The sequence below is a fragment of the Eptatretus burgeri genome, chromosome 13 (assembly GCF_056783735.1).
Source record: "Eptatretus burgeri isolate ZD-2024b chromosome 13, Ebu_testis_v1, whole genome shotgun sequence".
NCBI lineage: Eukaryota > Metazoa > Chordata > Myxini > Myxiniformes > Myxinidae > Eptatretus > Eptatretus burgeri.
The window spans coordinates 68,918,558-68,939,672 of record NC_140973.1 but is presented as its reverse complement, the minus strand read 5'-3'; the positions used below and the strand labels follow the sequence as shown (position 1 = coordinate 68,939,672).

General features: G+C 40.8%; 1 protein-coding gene and 1 long non-coding RNA gene across 6 annotated transcripts in view; one reads left to right on the top strand and one right to left on the bottom strand.

Annotated features, from left to right (window-relative positions):
- Nucleotides 1-21,115, top strand: part of LOC147014714 (uncharacterized) — a 91,850-nt gene that overhangs the window by 10,832 nt on the left and 59,903 nt on the right. For all 4 annotated transcript variants that reach the window (XR_015050875.1, XR_015050877.1, XR_015050876.1 and 1 more), the window contains 2 exons: nt 4,722-4,855; nt 18,264-18,387. The gene's annotated coding sequence lies outside the window, so the exon portion shown is untranslated. The remainder of the gene's footprint in view (nt 1-4,721; nt 4,856-18,263; nt 18,388-21,115) is intronic.
- LOC147014713 (uncharacterized) overlaps nt 17,054-21,115 on the bottom strand; it is a 64,095-nt gene continuing 60,033 nt past the window's right edge. For both annotated transcript variants that reach the window (XR_015050878.1, XR_015050879.1), the window contains 2 exons: nt 18,258-18,330; nt 17,054-18,004 (listed from right to left, as the gene is read on the bottom strand). This is a non-coding gene — a long non-coding RNA (uncharacterized LOC147014713). The remainder of the gene's footprint in view (nt 18,005-18,257; nt 18,331-21,115) is intronic.

The window sequence follows — 21,115 nt, the reverse complement described above, 5'->3', positions numbered from 1 at the left end:
AAGTACATGCTATTATTTCAACAGTTGTGCTGATATTATTAACCAGACTCAGTGGTGTAATGTTTAACGTGTATCTATCTATATGCAGTCTGGGAGGTCGGCAGTTCGAACCTGACCCCGGACAAGTCGTAGCAAAGACTTAAAAAATAGTATGTGCAGCTTCCTTGCTTGACGCTCGGCATCTGGAGGATAGAACATGTACAAACACCAAAGGTTGGCATTCATGGAGGAAATTCTTCCTTAATTGCCCTATTAAGTGACGAGAGAAAAGTGATGTCATAAAAGATGGCATCACTGGTACCCAGGGTGCTCTGGGAAGTGATGTTACTTCCCCCAAGCTCTGGCTGTGTTTGTCTGAACATGTCTGGTGTTGTCTCATGTACTTGTTTACCTGTGTGTGTGATTTGTGTTGCAAATGCACGACAAGCCTTAAACACTGTAAACAGAAAATATTAAAATATCTATAAATGCATGCTTGACCAGTCAATTTAAGAATCACTTTAAAAATTAAATAATTCTCGTATCCAGATCCAGATTCGGATCTTCAACAAAATCAAATCAATTTGTTGTGGTCACACCCAATGTGTTCACCAAGCTTCCTCGGAATCCGTCCACTACTTTTTGAGATATTGTGTTATATTAGTTTAGCCCAATCTCTCAATGGTGAAGAATCACTTTTAAAAATTCTAGTATCCGGATCTGGATCCGGATCTTCACCAAAATCTAACAAATTCGTTCTTGTCACACACCCAACCTGTCCACCAAATTTTGTCCAAATCCGTCCATAATCTTTTGAGATATCTTCCTCACAGACAGACAAACAAGGGTGAAAACATACGAGGTCATGATCATCAGATGTCAGAAAATGGACGCCTTCATCATAATGATTTAAACTGTCATAGCCATCCCCAAATCGATCGTGGAGAATGTTGTTATATAGTGGAAGGCAATACGAACAGCATCCTCCTTGACAATTGATTAAGCAGACCAATGAAGATCATCTCGAGTAAGAAGAGGATCCTGTGATGGATTGTGTGATAAACAGATGACTCTTCTTGCCGCATCAAACTTCAATGAACTGACAGAGTTTGAGGAGTCTGCGGGATGTCAGACAAGCATCATTATACTTCGCAGAGCCTTGCATTCTTTGGAATACTACGGAAGAGCAGCGACAGACAAGTCTTTCATCATAGTGTTATCACTGCACCTCATCACATTGCTTGTGAAACAATTAGGTATCCTGGGGCTTTGAAATCTGAATACGGGTTTTGTAAGGCAACGAGTGGAGGTGCACACTTTTCAAGTCTGATGGCAGAGTCTCCGGAATGTCTTGGAACACAAATTCTGACCCTGAAAACAACCACAAAATGGGAAAGAACAAGTGGATGCATTATGTGAAGAATGGTGAAGAACCCACCTTTATATGGGTAGCATATACATGGGTATCACATCAATGGTCCAGGCTCTATATAGACCATGGCAAGGTCTCTCCGACTGTATAATGTCATCATAAGTGTGCTTAGCAACTGCAAGCAGAAATTTGCGTTGTGTTGTGAAACAATTGAGATAACCACCATGATATTTCAAATTGTGACACAAATACTCACACTTGATCACGAGGTGCTTGCTAACATTGGTTGAGATGGGAAAACATTCAAATAAGCTTTTAGAGTATTTGTAATGTTCATGAAAAATCCCGGCTTGTTGAATTATTTTGCCTTGAAGGTTCTGAAGATGTGATGTCATCTCTTGGACTGGCCTATTTACCTGGGAGGTCATCAGGTAATTGCATCATGGGGTGAGTGATGATTGATGAGGTAGATGGGTCAGGGACGGAAGGGCATTCTTGGGGTTAGAGATATGGATAGTGCTAAGGGTGCCCAATCAGTTGGTCTTCCTGGGTGTTATTTCTGTGACAGTTGAAAAACTTCTCTGGAAGGTTTAAAATAGAAGTCGATCCATAGCATTATAGAAAATTCTTGAAAATGGTAACTTTCAATAAAGCTCTGAAGGGATCACTTTTATGAAGTTAAGATGGAATTCCTGTGTGATGTAATTCATCCCTCCACAAGAGACCACCGATTACATGAATGGGTAGGGTATGAGTAATAAGGCCCACCCAGTGTTTGAGATGTGTGTAAGGATGCACAGATGGACATGTGCACCGTTGTGTTGAATGCAACGTCTGGGTGTCTGACGACTGTCAGACAAGTATCCGATAATGATGACTCGTTTGTTTGTCCAGAGTATGAAGATTAAGGCTGGGCTGAGTATCACTCATTCTGGAACCAAGAAGCCTGCCTGCTCACCAGGAAAAATCACAGAATCCTCAGGCAACATCCGTCAATGAAAACATACTGTATATAAATGGGGAAAAAAATAAATAAATGAAAAATCAAATGCAGGTGAGCGACCCGTGACAATGGGGAAACACGGTTCATTTGCTTACACAATGTGTAAGCACACCCCGCTAGTATTATATAAAGCTCATTCTAACCACTCACTGACTCACTCACTAACTCACTGACTGATATTAATGTTCGGTACCTTCCGGGTGACTTAGAAAGCTGACATTTTGCATGCAGACGGACATTGAAGTTGATACACCAAGAAAAATCACAGAACTGTCAGAAAGTGTCTGCAAGTAAAAACATAAATAAATTAAAAACAAAACAAATGCAGGTGAGCGACCTGAGACAATGGGGAAGCACGGTTTGTTATTGCTTTCAATGTGTAAGCATGCCACGCTAGTATATCTACCTATAATGATGTACATGTAGATTCTGATGTAGATGTAGATAACGCTAGTATATCTACCTTTAATGATGTAGATGTAGATTCTGATGTAGATGTAGATAACGCTAGTATATCTACCTTTAATGATGTAGATGTAGATTCTGATGTAGATGTAGATAACGCTAGTATATCTACCTTTAATGATGTAGATGTAGATTCTGATGTAGATGTAGATAACGCTAGTATATCTACCTTTAATGATGTAGATGTAGATTCTGATGTAGATGTAGATAACGCTAGTATATCTACCTATAATGATGTACATGTAGATTCTGATGTAGATGTAGATAACGCTAGTATATCTACCTTTAATGATGTAGATGTAGATTCTGATGTAGATGTAGATAACGCTAGTATATCTACCTTTAATGATGTAGATGTAGATTCTGATGTAGATGTAGATAATGCTAGTATATCTACCTTTAATGATGTAGATGTAGATTCTGATGTAGATGTAGATAACGCTAGTATATCTACCTTTAATGATGTAGATGTAGATTCTGATGTAGATGTAGATAACGCTAGTATATCTACCTATAATGATGTACATGTAGATTCTGATGTAGATGTAGATAACGCTAGTATATCTACCTTTAATGATGTAGATGTAGATTCTGATGTAGATGTAGATAACGCTAGTATATCTACCTTTAATGATGTAGATGTAGATTCTGATGTAGATGTAGATAATGCTAGTATATCTACCTTTAATGATGTAGATGTAGATTCTGATGTAGATGTAGATAACGCTAGTATATCTACCTTTAATGATGTAGATGTAGATTCTGATGTAGATGTAGATAATGCTAGTATATCTACCTTTAATGATGTAGATGTAGATTCTGATGTAGATGTAGATAACGCTAGTATATCTACCTTTAATGATGTAGATGTAGATTCTAATGTAGATGTAGATAACGCTAGTATATCTACCTTTAATGATGTAGATGTAGATTCTGATGTAGATGTAGATAACGCTAGTATATCTACCTTTAATGATGTAGATGTAGATTCTGATGTAGATGTAGATAACGCTAGTATATCTACCTTTAATGATGTAGATGTAGATTCTGATGTAGATGTAGATAACGCTGGTATATCTACCTTTAATGATGTAGATGTAGATTCTGATGTAGATGTAGATAACGCTAGTATATCTACCTTTAATGATGTAGATGTAGATTCTGATGTAGATGTAGATAACGCTAGTATATCTACCTTTAATGATGTAGATTCTACACGCATCATTAAAGGTTTTTTTTGTGTTTTGAATAATGTCTACATCTGTTCATGGAACACTCCACACATAAACAAATATAATAAATTATGCAAACAGGAATGAGCAAAGGAGAAGCAACACTGAAGACGAGTTAAATCATGCTGAGGGTCAAGTGAAAGAGAGATGGATCCACAGCATTGAAATGTGGAAAAATGAGTCGAAACATGTATCAAGTTTTGTGACATGGTTTGAAAGGATTATTTAATGAAAGTGACCAAAAGCCACGTCTCCATGTTGGACAAAGCCCGTTTCTAATTCGGGAACAGACGAAGAACTCAACACAGAAAACCAGTGCCATGAAAATGATGCTGAAAAACACCGACACAAGATGGATAGCCATCTTCTCTCCAACCTAAGCTGAGAACACGCACTCACATCGCACAGTTAGATATGACACAGGAAAACAACGCAGCACAGACCCCACAAAGGAAGATAAGAGAGCGGTGCTTATCTATACCGAGTTGTCGATTAAAGATTGCACAGCATCGAGCTCCAGCATCGAGCACCAATATCAAGCACCAACTGTTTGTGTTCATCTCGGAGGTGCCAGCGACAGCTGAAATAGCCTTTTGTAGAATGATGGCTGTGCCACTGATGAAAGTGGTTCACTGAATGCTAAAATAATAACATCTTGTGCTCGCTGCAGAGTCGCTGAAGTTCCTGAACCGGCAAAACTGTCCTTGATGCACAGCTAAGGTCACCACGGCAAATGGAACGGGCGAAGAGACTTGTGAACTGCACCTCGAGGGACTTACAGATTGCTCGACGTCCTTTCCTTTGGTATGCACCACATGGCTCCTGGTTGCATCATTTGCTGGGAGGGGTGGCTTTGCCGCTGATTGCTTGGTGCTTGGCATAAAAATACTTGTTGCTTGACTTTGTTAACTGAGTCCAGCAGATTAATTATGATGTAGGTTTCCTGAAAGCATGCCATTGTTATCAAAAACAAGTTTCGACACACTTTGCAATTGCAGTATTTATACGGTGATCATAATCATAAATGATATTTGAATTGTAATACAGACAAGGTTCATGAGATGCATGATGTTATAAATACTTCTTTGAAGGATAACTACCATTGCATCAATCGACGTGGACGACTTGTGTTATTTTTGTTAACACTAATGGAAGAGCTTCAAATGTCACAAATAAAATAAAACAATAAATACAATACATCACAAGAATCAACAGAACACATACAGACACAAAATTGAGAGGTAATTGCATAAAGCTACAGGAAAATGAAACGTAAACAAAGCCAAATTGATAACAGATCAACTTGGAGAGAATCTAAACTCGACTTCCGAACAATGAGAATAATGATATTTTATTTTGTTTTAAACATTTTTCCACCTTATATTATTTTTTGATTATTATTTTTCAGAAATTCATTACTCTTGCCCTGAATGGGATGCGAGACTATTGCAACGTGTGTGTGTGTGTGTGTGTGTGTGTGTGTGTGTGTGTGTGTGTGTGTGTGTGTGTGTGCGTGCGCGTGTACAGTATAATTTCGCTTTAAAAAACCACTTGTCCCATCGATGTGAAACTTCAAACGTTGGAGGGACTCCCCGTAGAGAATACCCTATTTTATTGCTAACTCTGACGTCATAGGGCACATAGTATGACAGCCATTTTTTATATATATGAAAAATTTGAACATCATTTTCTCTGAAACAACTCAACGAAAAAAATTGAAACTTTGCATATGTCATTAACTCCCCATGGAGTATATGGGGTAACAACGATTACATCATTGGTTAAGTGGTATTCCAACCATAAATGGTTGAATTGAAATCCTTATCTGTAACTTCATATATCTCATCTATGACTCGATGTGAGTGACAAATTTAATCAATGACATTAATAACCCATGTCAAGAAACGATATCACATAATGAGGTGAGGGACGATGCGGGTATATGGGCAATAATAGCAATGGGCCATGATAGTAGCGTGTTCAGTTAACAATAGCGCATGAGGCGAGACTATTTGCTCCATGAGTGCCATTCCAGTTATTATTTAAAGCATCAAATGTATCTTCAGTGTTTTTCCTGTATTTTCTGTACAAGCAGCTATGTCTTGCCAATGGAGGTTGCCGATTGGCTGTGAAAAGCATCTGACGTTGCTGTATGTAGCAAACTCTGTGCATCAGAACAGTCAGCATTGACTGCACTGTCAATGACATACCGTTTCATGAATAGCATTTTAACATTACTGACAATGACCTATGCCTCACACCAACAAGGACACTCAGCATAGATGGTTCTGATTAATTCCACCAAAAAGTTAACATAAGCACGATTTTTCCGTCCCCTCAATAGGTCGCCAGATTTTATATCATTTTCAGCATGAGATATACTCTGCTTAATGCCGACATCAATTGTTAGCAATATTGGTCATCGTTTTGCCTTTTTGGTGAATTTAGCAATATTAGTTATTACCTCTGCTACCAAAGGTGGATGGAACTTATGTTTCAGCCCTGTCTGTCTGTTTGTCTGTGAGCAGGATAATTTTATCCCCCGCCAACCAACGAAGTTGGCAGGGGATATACAAATGGGTTCCGTCCGTCCGTCACATTTCGTTTCCCGAGCTTAACTACAAATCCCCTCAAGATATCTTTACGAAATTTTGTACACATATCAAGCAAGTGGTGAACTCGTGCCTTTTGATGTTTACAGATTAAAAAATATATATTTTACTATGGTGGGGGATATCGAAGACTTCGTCTTCAACGGATGCTAGTCCTTTTTCTTGAAATGATTTATTTAAAAATCTCAAACATTTAGTACAGACAAAGAACGATTTATTTTTAAGCATAAAATAAACATCGCCATTTTGATCTTATACTTCCATGTTCATTAATGAATAAAATTGTGTTTAGAAGATTACGCACAATAATTTCTTCGACACCGTTTCTCTTCAGTGTTTCTTTTCTTTTTTTCCCCATCAGTTTCTTTTCTCCGTTTTTTATCCCCCCCGTCCCCCAACCAACGAAGTTGGCGGGGAATATAGAAATGGGTTCCGTCCGTCACATTTAGTTTCCGGAGCTTAACTACAAATCCCCTCAAGATATTTTTACGAAATTTGGTACACATATCAAGCAAGTGGTGAACTGGTGCCTTTTGATATTTAGAGATTTCCCCCAAAAAAATTTCTGTCACTTTCCATGGAAACAAGTTGGGTATTAAGAAATAATTGAGGTGAACCTTTGTTTCCAGAGCAGAGTTGCAAAACTATTAACTATTTCTTTATGAAATTTGGTACACACTTCAAGAATAAATTGAACTGGTGCCTTTTGCTACTTGTCCTCATTTACTATGGCGGGGGATATCAAAGACTTTGTCTTCAACGGATGCTAGTTGAAATAGTTTTGATGGATTTGGACAAAACTTGGTGGACAGGATGGGAGTGTAAGGAGGACAAATTGATTCGATTTTGGTGAAGATCCTAATCCACATCCGTATACGAGAATTTTTCATGCTTTTCGTGATTCTTCACCATTGAGAGATCAGGCCAAAAACGATATGTGGCATGATATCTCAAAACGTTATCGACGGATTCAGACAAAACTTGGTGTATGAGTTGGGTAGTTGACGAACGAACAAGCCAATTATATTTTGGTTAAGGTACGCATGCAGATCCGGCCTATCAGTGGGCCACAAAACGTAAACTGTTCAGCATGATGGAGGTATGTGCTCTAACGAGTGCTATTCTACATCATAATGGAATTACCTAAAGATGAAGTTCCATGTCTGCATTAAAATTTTATTCCATCACACAAATTTCTGAAGGTCCTCTTAAGTTATGATTTGATGTTTGGCATTCTAAGATGAAATTTTATAATCCACTAATACCTATCCATCCGTCCAATGAAACATTTCATGGGTCCAAAGTCCTTTTTATAGGAATCTACCATAAAATGATGCTTTACAAGTCAGAGATTAGTCGTACAAAAAAGTAGAATCGGAGGTGGGCAACCTGCAAAGCTGTCACACCAATAGTAATGATGCATGAGAAATACAATCCAGAACAATACCTTTACCTGCTAAAGTTCTGATGATACCTTGACAGATTGATTAGGGAATGACGGTATACTCTTAAAGTAATTGTTCCTCTAACTTTGGAGATGTGCAGGTCTCTAGAAAGTGAACTGTCTTGGGTGGTATGACGATCGCCCATGATGGAGTTTGTGCATCCTGATTTGGCCAACTTTATTTCTTAGCCAACTAACACCACGCAGAAACTCGATTCGAGCACTTCACAGATAATTTTAATGCTAAGGCACTGTGCTTGAACCTGAAGAGGCCTCGGCAGCATTCAGTCTGCACACTGGAAAAGTATGAAGGACTTTTCACTGCAATGAATGGCATTCCCAGCCGATCACCTAGAAAGTCAAAACCAATTATCAATTGGGGATTCCCATAACGGTCATTTGCTGGATGTTGAAACAAGGCCAACACCTTTACCCCTTCAAGAACCATGTTGCACAATAATTCACATGATGGTAAACTTTGTGGGTTTTGATTTTCCGAAGATGATTGATGGCCGTATCTTTTTTTTTTTGTATGCATGTTCAAGGCTCGTGGAAGAGCTAGTACTAGTACACTGAACAGATCAGGATGCAGCAGGACAAAAAGAAGGGCAGAGAGAGAGAGAGGGGGGAGACACCAACAGCAGAGCCAATGACCAAGACAGAGTGAGGCAGACAAATAATGGCTATGGGGAGGAATGGGTGGCAGGAGAGAATGCATAAGGTGGACAAGATGGATATTGAAGGAAATTCTCAGAAGGGAAAAATGGATATTTGGAAGGAGGAGGGATTGGGGTGGTGTGGGGTTAACGAGAGAAGAAAAGATAATGGTTTTGGATTGGGAATGATCTGAGATGGTGGTGAACTGCTGTTTTGAACAATGGAGGGAAGAATGAGATTGAAGAGGATGTGGAAGTTGGTTCCACAGGCTGGAAAAATGAGGAACAAATGAGTAGAAGCGAGCAATGATCCTGGATTGAGGTTGTTTCACAAGAAGGGGATTGATGGTGGACCGTGAGAACCCTACGGAAACATGGGAGCAGGGGGAAAATCACAGAAATAGCAGATGGTGCAAGATCAGAAAGGAGGTGGTAGAAGACAGAGAGACCACTGACCTGTCCGCGATGGCAAAGTGATAGACCCGTAGACTCAGCTTCATCGACAGACCCATAGACTCAGCTTCATCAATAGGCCCATAGACTCAGCCTCATCACATGAGATTCCAATAATATTGAAGGCCTTGGTTTCCACCGCATCAAGCCGAGCAAGATGTGAGGCAGGGGAGCCATCCCAGAGGGGAGAGCAGTACTCCATGAAGCTGCGGATGAAGGCCTTGAAAATGGATAGGAGATTCAGGTGTGCTAAGGAAGGACTTTGGACAGTGGAGGATGCCCAGTCGGCGGCTGGCTTTGGAGGCTAACTTTGAAATGTGGTTTGCCCAAGAAAGATCATGGCTGATAGTGAGACCCAGGAGTTTGAATGACAGAACTTTCTCAAGAGGATTGTAAAGAAAGTAGAGAGGAGGGTTTGCTAGATGGTCCTTTCAGAGAGAGATGGTGAGAGTGTGAGTTTTGTTGGGATTGAAAGACATACTCTAAGTGTTTGACAAGCTTATGATGTCTTTACAAGTTCTGAAGAGAGGGAAGAGGATGCAGCCTGCCTGTCTGAAGGATGAGGGAAAATAGATCAAAGGGATTTTTCAGAAAGTCAGAGAAATAATTGATGAAGATCAGGAATAGGACTGGGCCCAGAACACTGCTTTGGGGCTCTCCAGCCTTGACAGGGAGAGCAGATGAAAGGATTCCGTTGAGAGCCACACTTTCATTACGAGTGGAGGAAGTCAGGAATCCAAGAGTCAAGTTGACCTTGGATGCCATCAGCACAGAGTTTGGAGAGCAAGGCAGGATACCAGACTATCAAAAGCATGAGATATGTCCAGAGAGATGGTCCTGATCTTGTATCTTTTGATGAATATCCTGGATTCTTGTGCATCACCTGGTTTAATTACTGATGAAAACAAATGTTTTCACTTCCGCTTCCGGGTTTGGAACGTCAACAGGTTTCCTTCATGGCTCTCTGCTGATGATCTCAAAGTTAAGTTTCCGGTCGTTATCTGTCCCGTTTTAACTGTTTATTTTCTCACCTACATGTTACTGTGTGTTCCTAGTTCGGTTTTGTTTCAAAAAATCGTGCTATTTTGTGAGATTTTGTCGACCTTTTTATACCGGCGCTTGAGGCCTACCCTTGAGGCTTGAGGCCTTCCGGTATGATCGTGTTTTGTTTTTTTCTCCCCATTACCTTCAATTTATATCTTCCCCCACTTTATTAACGTCCCCCATCCTCCCAATTAATCCTTCCTCACTCACGACTCTCGATACTTCTACTTCCTCTTCTCCTCTTCTTCTTCTTCTTCCTCTCATTTTCTTCTTCTTCTTCCTCTCATCTTCTTCGTCTCTTCTTCTTCTTTGATCTTATTTGACAACACTTTCATGACCAAATCTGTTGAAAACTCTCTCAAACATTAATAATAACGATCTCTTATAATGCATCACCTTCCTCTTTCACACGTGTGGTACTCTTTACTGTATCATAATGAACTACTCTGCTACTATTTAAACAGACTGCTCTCAATTCGACCTCTCCTTCATACCTTGCCGAAAAAAATCCAACTTTTACAGCGTTTCTTCTCTCCATTCTCTGGATTCGCCTTTATTGCATCCATCAAGAAATGTGTTTAATCACATCTCTGACCTTTAAACTTTTTAAAACCCCAGTTTGCTATGAATGTTTGCTTTCCATCAACCATTCTTTTTTTTCCAACTTAAGTGCCAACTCACCCCTCTCACCCCTCACTCTCAAAGCAACCATCCCACTCTTCTCCCTCCAAGCCTCCTTCTCACCTCTCTCAAAAACTCCCCCCCTCACCTTTCTCCCACCATTCTTCCCCCTCACTCATCCTTCTCAAAGTTGCCCCCCTCTCATCCACAAAGCTGCCTCCTTCCACTGCCCTCTCACCTCCTTCTCTTCACTCCACCTCCTCAAATCCTCAACTGCCTTCTTCCCCCTTTCTTGTCCCCCCCCCTCTCCCCCAGTACCACAGAGCCTTTTCTCCTCCTCATCCGGCCTCCTCCACTGGCTATTCTGCAATCCCTCACTCTTTCATCAACCCTCCTTACCTACCCCCCTCGTCCCTTGTCCTACCCTCCCCTCCCCCACCCCCTGCACCCAAAGCCTCCTCCCCTCCCTCTTCATTAAAAGTGTGGACCTCAAATATCTGGGGCCTTCGCTCAAACCTTTCAGATCTTTCCATACAGGTTGCCACTGACAAATATGAATATATAATCTGCCTAACAGAAACTTTCCTCCCCCAAGATGTATCTCTCCCTGGTTACTCCCTCCTCCAGTATGACAGACCTGAGCCTCGTCCTGGTGGAGGAGTTGCTCTCTTCATCAAAGACTCCATTCCTCACTCACCATGCACTGCCCCCACTCCCCCACACCCCCAGGAATACCTCTGGCTACGGCTTCCCCTCCACTTCCACCTCATGTTTATATGTGTACTGTACCGTCCACCAAACAATGATGACTCCATCTACACCTCACTATCCGAAAACATGGACCAACTTCTATCTTCTCATCCAAACTCTCTCTTCCTCACATGTGGTGACTTCAATTGTCATCACGCCAGTTGGCTCAGTGTGGGTACCTCTTTCACCTGTCATGGCACCTCAGCAAAAGCTTTCTCCGACTCATTGGGACTGACTCAATCGGTCATCTTCCCGACCTGTATCTCAACCAATGGTACTCCATCTGTTCTGGATCTGAATTTGACAAACTTCCCTGACAATATCTGCTGCTCTTTCGCCGCTCCAATCGGTTCTTCTGACCACGTCCTTGTCAAAGTGGACATCTCTCTGGCTATTTTCAGAGAACCACCTCACCGCCGTCGAGTCTGGCATTTCACTCAAGCCGACTGGCAGGGTCTCCAAGCAGCCATCAAATTTATAGACTGGTCTCCTATCACTACTTTCTCCAACATCAACTCATCCTGAGAATTCTTTAAAGAAACTTGCTCTCCCTCATGCCCATATTTATCCCCTCTCATCTTCAGTTGTCCTACCCTTCCTCCTGCCCTTGGTTCACTGAAGCTTGTGGTGAGGCAGTTGTCCTGAAACAACTTGCTTTTGCCTCATGGAAAGCAAACCCAATTGAGGGCAATCTCAGTTCCTTCCATACAGCTCAGAACAAGTGTGTATCTACCCTCAGGAGAGCCAGAAAACATCTTTCTCATCTCAAGTCTGAACTCTCAAACCTCTCTCCCTCCTCAAAATCCTGGTGGCGTCGAATTAAATCTGTTTCTGGTGTATGTTCCCCCTCCATCCCCTCCCTTACCTCAAATGGCTGCACTGCTGATGCCGCACGTGAAAAGGCTGAATGCCTAAACTCGATGTTTGCATCGAAATCTTGTGTCCGCAACCCATCGCTTTCTCGACCCACCAAACCCAGTCGCACCAAACTATCCCTGGACTCTGTGTCCTTTTCTCCTGACAAGGTGGAGAGCTTGCTGTCAAACCTCGACTCAGATTCTGCAACCGGTCCAGACGGCATCAGCCCACGTGTTCTAAAAACCTGCTCTTCTGCTCTTGCTCACCCTCTCTCTGTTCTATTCACCCTCTCATTTGCTCAAGGTCATCTGCCATCTGCTGGGAAATCAGCAAACATCACTGCCCTGCACAAAAAGGTGCAAAAACAGATCCCTGCAACTACAGACCAATCAGCAAGGCTATGGAATCCATCATCGCTTCAGGCGTCAAATCCGTCCTCTTCTCCAATGGCTTGATTTCTGATCATCAATTTGGTTTTAGACCAGGTCACTCTACCCTGGATATGCTGCTTCTGCTCTCCCAACAATGGATGGAAGTCCTCAATGCCAGACAGGAAATCCGAGCCATATCCCTGGACATATCACGTGCTTTTGACACAGTCTGGCACCCTGCCCTGCTCACCAAACTCTCTTGCTATGGTATCCAAGGCCATCTCTACTCATGGCTCGCAGACTTCCTCTCCTGTCGCAGTCAACGTGTGGCCCTAAATGGAGTTCTTTCATCCCCTCATCCTGTCCAGGCTGGAGTTCCTCAAGGCAGTGTTCTGGGCCCTGTTCTTTTTCTGGTTTTTATCAATGATCTCTCCGACTCTCCGGAAAATCCTCTATATCTCTTTGCTGATGACTCCACCCTCTGCCGTACCATCGGTCATCCCTCAGACCGGCAAGCAGCAGCTTCTTCGCTCACTGCAGATCTGGATAAAATCACAAACTGGTCCAACACGTGGAACATGTCTTTCAATTCCCACACTCTCTTCAATCCCATTCTTCCCTCCAGGCCTTCAAAACAGCTGTTCGCCACCTCCTCTTATCTTCCCCCATCCAAAACCTCAATCTTTTCTACCCCTGTTAATCCAACCCAAACCCACCTCCTTCAAATTCCCTGCTTTCCTTCCTGAAAGTCCCTGAAATGTCCATCTTTTATTCCCCATGTTCCCCGTCCCATCTCTCGCCCTTCGACAGATATCCTAATGTCTCTGTTCCCCACTGTTTTGTCCTTCCCACTCCCTCCCCTCTTGTTTCATGTCCCCCGTGATGTGCGTTGTGTGTTAGCTCTCACACGAGCCTCGACAAGGTATACAAAAAAAAAAAAGTCTGGTTTGCACGACTCTCATCACATACTTCCAATCAGTGTTTGTGGTGTGGGGAATGACGATCGTGACACTTTAATAATAAATAAGCATGTTCATGTCATACTTTTTAACACAGAGGCAAATTCTCCCTTATAATGATGGACACAAAACAAAATGAACTATCATGTGACTAAACAAAACAAATTGGTGATGTTATGTATTCTTCAAAAACTAGTTCTTTGTTCATCATTATCTCTCAAATTTCAATTTGTTTTAATGGTCCCCATTATACCCATCTCCTTGTGGTGTTGCCCTGGAACATATTTGGCACACATCTTTCACGAACCAGCTTGCTCGGCCTGGTGTTTGAATGTAGCTGATTTGGGCAGGAATTACTAATTTGTTCAGGATGCCGGTGACAACTCACTACTCTTCATGAGAGACACTGGGATCTTTAATGTCCAGAGGTAGCTGTGCACTTACTTTTAAGTTGTCTTGTCCGAGTTTGATTCTAGGCCCAACCGACTATAAATATTCTGGTGCTACGAAGGCTGGGCGTCACATCACAAATCGTGCCGTCCCTTGAATGGTTGTGAACTTGGGTGTCCCACCTGCTGGCATTAGTTGGTAGACATAAATGACCCCACGGTGTCTTTCTCTTTCGAAGAAGAGAAGGTGAGTTGTTATAACTTACAGGGGGAGTTGCCTCAGTAGCACACCCGCACTCGCAGCAATGTCGCAAACCAGCAGCCACGTGCACACGAATGAATGAACGAGTGAATTAATCTGAATTTTCAACCCCAAAAAAATCGATCGGTGCAGGAATTGTTCTAATGAGGACATGGGACTTCCATCCCAGAGGTTGGGTTCCAATCCTGCTGAAGGCCACATTATTAAGGATTTGGATCCTAAACTTCTGGAAAGCTCAGACAAATTACCACGTCACAATTGGATTGTCAGTAAAAATCCAGCTGGCTCATTAATGACCCGAAGAAAGAAGATAAATTGTCTGCCCCACCTGCTCTGGTCTGTTGGTGATGCCAGTTTGTGGTTGACTCTTAAGTGCTTCGGGACAACTAGGGATTGCCAATAAAATGCTGCCTAATATGGGCAGTGCTGCACACATCCTCGTAACCGAAAAAGGTTAACAGTGCAGGAAGAAAACTTAAAAAAAATATTGCAAGTAATTCACTTCCAAGTTGATTCTCATCAATCTCTTGATTCCAAGTGAATGAGTAAAAGTTGGGGTTGTCTGCTTGATGGTGTTCAACTGGCATCCCAGGTTCTTGCCCAATTTTAGATCCTCGTGGAGGATCTCTAAGTCAAACTCACGTTGTTGTTCTTCATCTTCTTCTTGTGGACTTTTTTGTTTCACAGCCTACAGTTTCCATCGAAACTTCCTGAAACTTGGCATATATATGTAAAAATACCCTGCGCAGACAGTAACCATCTCCGATTTTGAAAATTCCTCCGAGAAAAAAAAGTTATGACGTCAAAATATCTCCGCTAATGGAAATCGCCAAAAAAATTATCTCCGAAACTAGGCAAGCTTTTTGAATTCTGTTTGCGGGAATCAAACAGAACATTAGCAGAGATGAATTACCACACATATGATGCATCACTATGACGTCATATCAATTTTTATGACGTCATTCCTATTTTTTGACATTTTTTTGTTTCACAACCCAGAGTTTTCATCGGATCTTCGTGAAACTTGCCATATATATGCAGAAAGCCCACGCGCAGGCAGTAACCATCTCCAATTTTGGGAATTCTTCCGAGAAAAAAAGTTGACGTCATAATATCACCACTAATGGAAATCGCCCACACCATTATCTCTGAAACTAGGCAACCTGTTTGAATTTTGTTTGTGGGAATCAAGCCGGCAATTAGCACAGATAATTTGTCGCAAACCTGATGCGTCACAATGACGTCGTATTCGTTTTTATGACGTCATCATTAAGAGGACGACGATCTTAGCTCATTTGAGCTTGTTAATATATATATATATATATATATATATATATATATATATATATATATATATATATATATATACACACTGTCGAGGCTCGTATGAGAGACATTAACTGTCTTCACATCATTGATATCTGCACAGGCTTATCCGCTGGTCTTCGATCATGAAACCAAAATGAAAGTTTGCAAATCATTGTTAACCTCAGCCATCGAAGATGGATGGAGGTTACTGTTTTCACCCCTTTCTGTTTGTTTATTTATTTGTTTGTTTGTTTGTTTGTTTGTGAACAGTATTACGGAAAAACGACTCGATGGATTTCGACGAAACTTGGTCGGGGGGGGGGGGTTAGGTCTGGACCAAGGATCATGCCATTAGATTTTGAACTTGGTCCAAAATCCAATATAGCTGCTGTGGCAGCCAATTTGAAAAAATATTTGATTTTTTTTTTTGCATTTCTACATGTTTTAAGTGATTTCCAACCCCCCCCCCCCCACCCCAGAAAAAAATTGTTAGAGAAAAAAAAATTTTTGCAACTTTTTTTTCAACAAAATTTCGATTTCTTTTTTTGCATTTCTACATGTTATAAGTGATTTCCAACAAAAAACATGCCAAAATTATCATTGCAGCTGATTTTGGAACTTCAGGTGGATATACCCACATAAAATCAATTTCTGTCTCAAGGAATCTAGTTATGACGAATGAATTGAGTACGTAAAAGTTGAAAGTAAAAGGGAAAGTTGAAAACTATAACTCTGTGAGCACTGTTGACGTCAAATTGAATGAATAGGATATCAGGTTCACTTGAGTGACCGAGCAGTATTGGCGGCGGAGGTTTTGCACTCTACCGAGTGCTCCCCCTCTCGTTATATCTGGTTTTCTTCGCCTAAGAATCAAGAAACATGGTTTCTATGTTCTGATTCTTTTGTGGTGACAAAGAGCTGTTTTAAATCCTCTTTGATATTTTCAGTGCATGTTTGTTTATAGAGTACATTGCACCATGAGTTTTGGCAGTACATTTTCGATGTACTCCAGCAAGTACCATGCTGAGGTTTAACACATGTTGAATAAATCACAAGACATCGTGTTTAGTTTCCTTGTTAAACAATGAGCTCAAACTGATGCAGTTGTGATATCCATATGACCAGGGAAGTTTGTCAACAATTTTTTTTGCCTTCAACCATCATCGTGAAAGACCAGCTGGCGAGTCATTTTAAAGGTTACGGATTGTCAGATGGCTTGGTGCATGCTGCTTTGGTTTGGGACTATTGTATCTCTGATGGATCCCTTTTGGGGGTGATCCCATTATATCCATGTTGGCTTCAGATGGAATGGGATCCAATGCTTAGCTAAGCACATTAACTGGCTTTATTCCCAACTGCATCGTAAAACAAGTTGGCTCGAGAATATATGCATGGCAGAAAAGATGACTCAAAGTACACAATAAAGAAAGTACAACGTAACTCTATTCCATTCAAACGATAGTTTTTCCGATGTTTGCGCGATTGAAAGAGTCAATAGGAATCAAATATACGAGGTGGGTTGCCATTGCTTGGCCTAGTGGTAGTCAAGGCAGGAAATTTGAATTTGGTCAAGTTCACAAGGGTCGAGGACCCTTTTGAGAGTTATCACGAGATATTTGACTGGCAGACATGACATCCAGTTTCTTGTCACTCCAAAGGACGATGCACTCATTGATGCGACACTTTATCGCCGAAGCACCAGGGTGACCGTTTATACCTGGGTTGGGAAATGAACCCAGTTGAGACAAACGAAAGGTGAAAACATCACTTCTGAGCTCTCCAGCAAGCCCCGTAATAGCACTACAACACTATTGTGTTTTTAACTGCAAGCAGCAATTGAACATGATATGTATGCAAGTTTGTATTACTATGGGGAATGGCTTGCCATCTAAGCAGCATGCCCACAATCGATTGCATATATGGTCACCTCATATGACCCTTGACATCCCCCTTATTGATATTTTAAACCTCAGGCAATTGTACCTCGTCTGTCTGAAGCTACAAGCAACAAGGCTGTCTGTCTGAGCAAGCTACAAATAGTTATTGGCTTTGTTTATAGTTAAACTGTGTATTCAATGTAAAAATATAAGAAAGTTATAATGCAGGTGCAGAACGTGATGAGCATAGACCAAGATGGCAGTTTATAGCTGCATCGAGATTCAAACCCAGGCGAGACAGCTCAAAGCACGAGTGTGCAAACCTCTGGGGCCGAGGCTATCCTGGCAGCTGAAAGAGATGAAGAAAACATTTCATCTGCAAATTATTTTGAGCCAATGCAGAGGTTGTTTCAGAAACAGGAGAACAAATGAGTTATTTACCTTCCTGGATGCTTTGAGGGAGAAGTGAGGGAAGAAATCTATAAACCATATGCCTATTATGTTCATCACCGTTTGAGAAAGCTTCAAAGTAATTCAAATTAAACACAAATGCACCATCTGTTCTGCTATTTAATCAATCTTTTCTTTTTTTCCCCTCTCACCTGCAGGTTATCAGGTTCTTTGAGGCCGTTGACAATGATAAGCCATCTTACCAACCTCGGCGAAGCATCTCTTCTGCAACGGCACATTTTGGACGGGTTTAAAGCACACATCGGCAACATCTTTAATCAAGTATGCCATTTGTAATTCGCTTGATTAATGATGTTTGTGCTGCTAATTAAGTAGTGTTATCCCTTGTGAATTCCTCAGCCTTCCAAAGCAATGCTTGACTGTATTTGGCTCACGCCAAATTAGTAGGAAAGAAGGTTTGTTTCTTTTGCATGATTAGGTCAACATTTCTGGTCAAATAACTGGTACTAAAGTCCGGAGGCAGCGCAAGTCCTCTGAAAACATGGCAGAGTAACGGAGAAGGGAAAGGAGATGAGGGGGAGGAAATCTGTAATACTTCTTCTAGTTCTTGCACACATTCTAAAAACTAGAGGAAAGAACAAGCACATGTGTAATTAGGTTTTAACACCAAACTTATGGGAATTGATGATTATGATAATGTAAAGGTTACCATGATGAAAGTTGATGTCATTGCAGTCATGTTAAAATGGCATGCTATAAGTAAAGGACCGTCGTGTTCAGCATGTCGTTACACATCACTTTTATCGCAAGATTGCAAAACTATATATTGTGTAATGATGTATGTAACCAGTTCTTAAACATTGGAATGGAACGGTGTGTGCGGCACGTTGCTCCAATTTTCGCTTTGAAGAGAGTTTGTCGACGCGAGGTTATCATTCTTCCTTTGCAAGGGGAAGAGGGAGATCTCATTCAGTCCGAGAATTTGGAAGGAGTTTGCTGGATGCCGTTAATTCATCATGCACGATTGCTTTATCTAATCTCTCCAGAAACTTTAATGCTGCATTCCTCTTGCACGCCGCAGGAAAGGTGTTTCGCCTGTTTTCTTTCTTGTCTTGCACTGACGCTAAGAAATGGCCTCCAGATAAGCGCCTGCAGGTGGCACCGCACAGATAACCCGGCTCTCGGGGGTCAAACCAAAACCTCGTGCCCTCGCGGAGCCATTCGGAATTCCTTTGGGATTGCCTTCAGAATTTGCCTCACTTCGAGGCCTGGAAATCGGTCATCTAGAAATATATATCAGCTGGACAATTTCACAGGGGAATGCTTGGCCACAGTGATCATGAGTTAGCTGGCCGCACAAGCTTTTTGTTATCCCTCATATAATGCAATCCATGGAAGGAGTCTACTGAAATGATGGAACAAGCTTTATCTGATAACATTTTCACTCTGTCACATGAATAGGAAGCAAGTCTATGCAAATTATAGAATTTAGGATCTGCAGCTCACTGTGTTTCCTTATTTATATATATATATATATATATATATATATATATATATATATATATATATATATATATATATATATATATATATATATATATATATATATAACACTTATACTTTATATATACAGTGGAGTGCAAAAGTATTCGTCCAGTAGGAAATTTATTCATTGAGGCGTGATAATAAAATAAATCATAATATGAAACCAAAAGCACGTTCAATGGATTTAGATAAAACAACACTTATAATAGGAAAAAAAAATCAAATCTATCTGTATGTATAATCAATGATCAATGGGACCCCCTATTGCTTTGAGAACTGCCTCAACTCCATTTGAGATTGATTTAATTACCCCGTGCACGCAGAGCAAAAAGCGGGGTTAAACAATTGGTTCATGTCTGTCCATCCGTCCATCCGTCCGTCTTATCAGTTGATGATCGAGGATTAATTTATGAAAATCGAATGATGTATTTTGAACAGGAATCGGTACATGAATAGAAAGCCAAGTCTTTCGTTTTAATGTACTTTGTCTCTGAATTCGTCCCAATCACACATGCGCAGAGAGGAGTGTAATAATATTTTTAGTCTGTCTGCCTGCCTGGCAGTCAAACAGAATTGAAAATCATTCCAAACAGGAAACTTACTGTTTTTAAGGATGTCATAATGGACACAAACAACAGGCATGAATCACGAATGTAATGTGTCCGATAGGGTGATGTCATAGATACTGGAGAAAATGGCAGTAAACCCCACAATTTTTACTTATTTATATGCCTTTAAAACGTCTTCAAATCTTCATTAAAATTGAATTATATACTTGAACACTGTGTAACACAAATCGCCTTTTTAATACATCCAAGAACCATGCTATATATATCGATATGTAGCATTCGAGGGGATGGCATATGTGAGGTGGTTCAGTATCAAAGGTGAAGAAGAAGCTGCCATATGGCTGATGTACATCTATGGTTATAATCAATAATGCCTCCATCTCTTAAACTGTGACTCAAACCTGTCTTATTACAGTGTAGAAGGGTGATTTATAAGTCTGCTTCAGGTTAAGCTTCCGGATTTTTTTTTAAACAATCTTTAGCACGTTGACTGTCAATTCTTAACGTGTACACCACTCCAATTTGCAAGCCGAGTCGACATGTGCATGTACTATATTTTCAAATTTTGCCTTTATATGCGCAAATCCAAGTTAATTTCTTTTCCATTTCTGGGGAAACCCCACGTTATGAGAACTTGCAGCATGCAATTGGACAATATTTTCAACTCCGTATTCCAGGTACAAGTTATCTGGTTGGACTATTTTAGCACTGAATCGACGTTGGTATTATGTCATTGCTAAAAGGAGGTCATTTACTGAATTCCACATATTCTTTCTTTTTTGCCACTTGTCATTACCCTTCAAAATGGCAGTACGAATACAGATGAAGTGGCAAAACTTCTCATGGAGACTGATAATGACCATGATTATCACATGGATTTATGTTCACTGAATTGCCAGCACATCATTTGTTGTATTTTCTGTTTACAATACAAT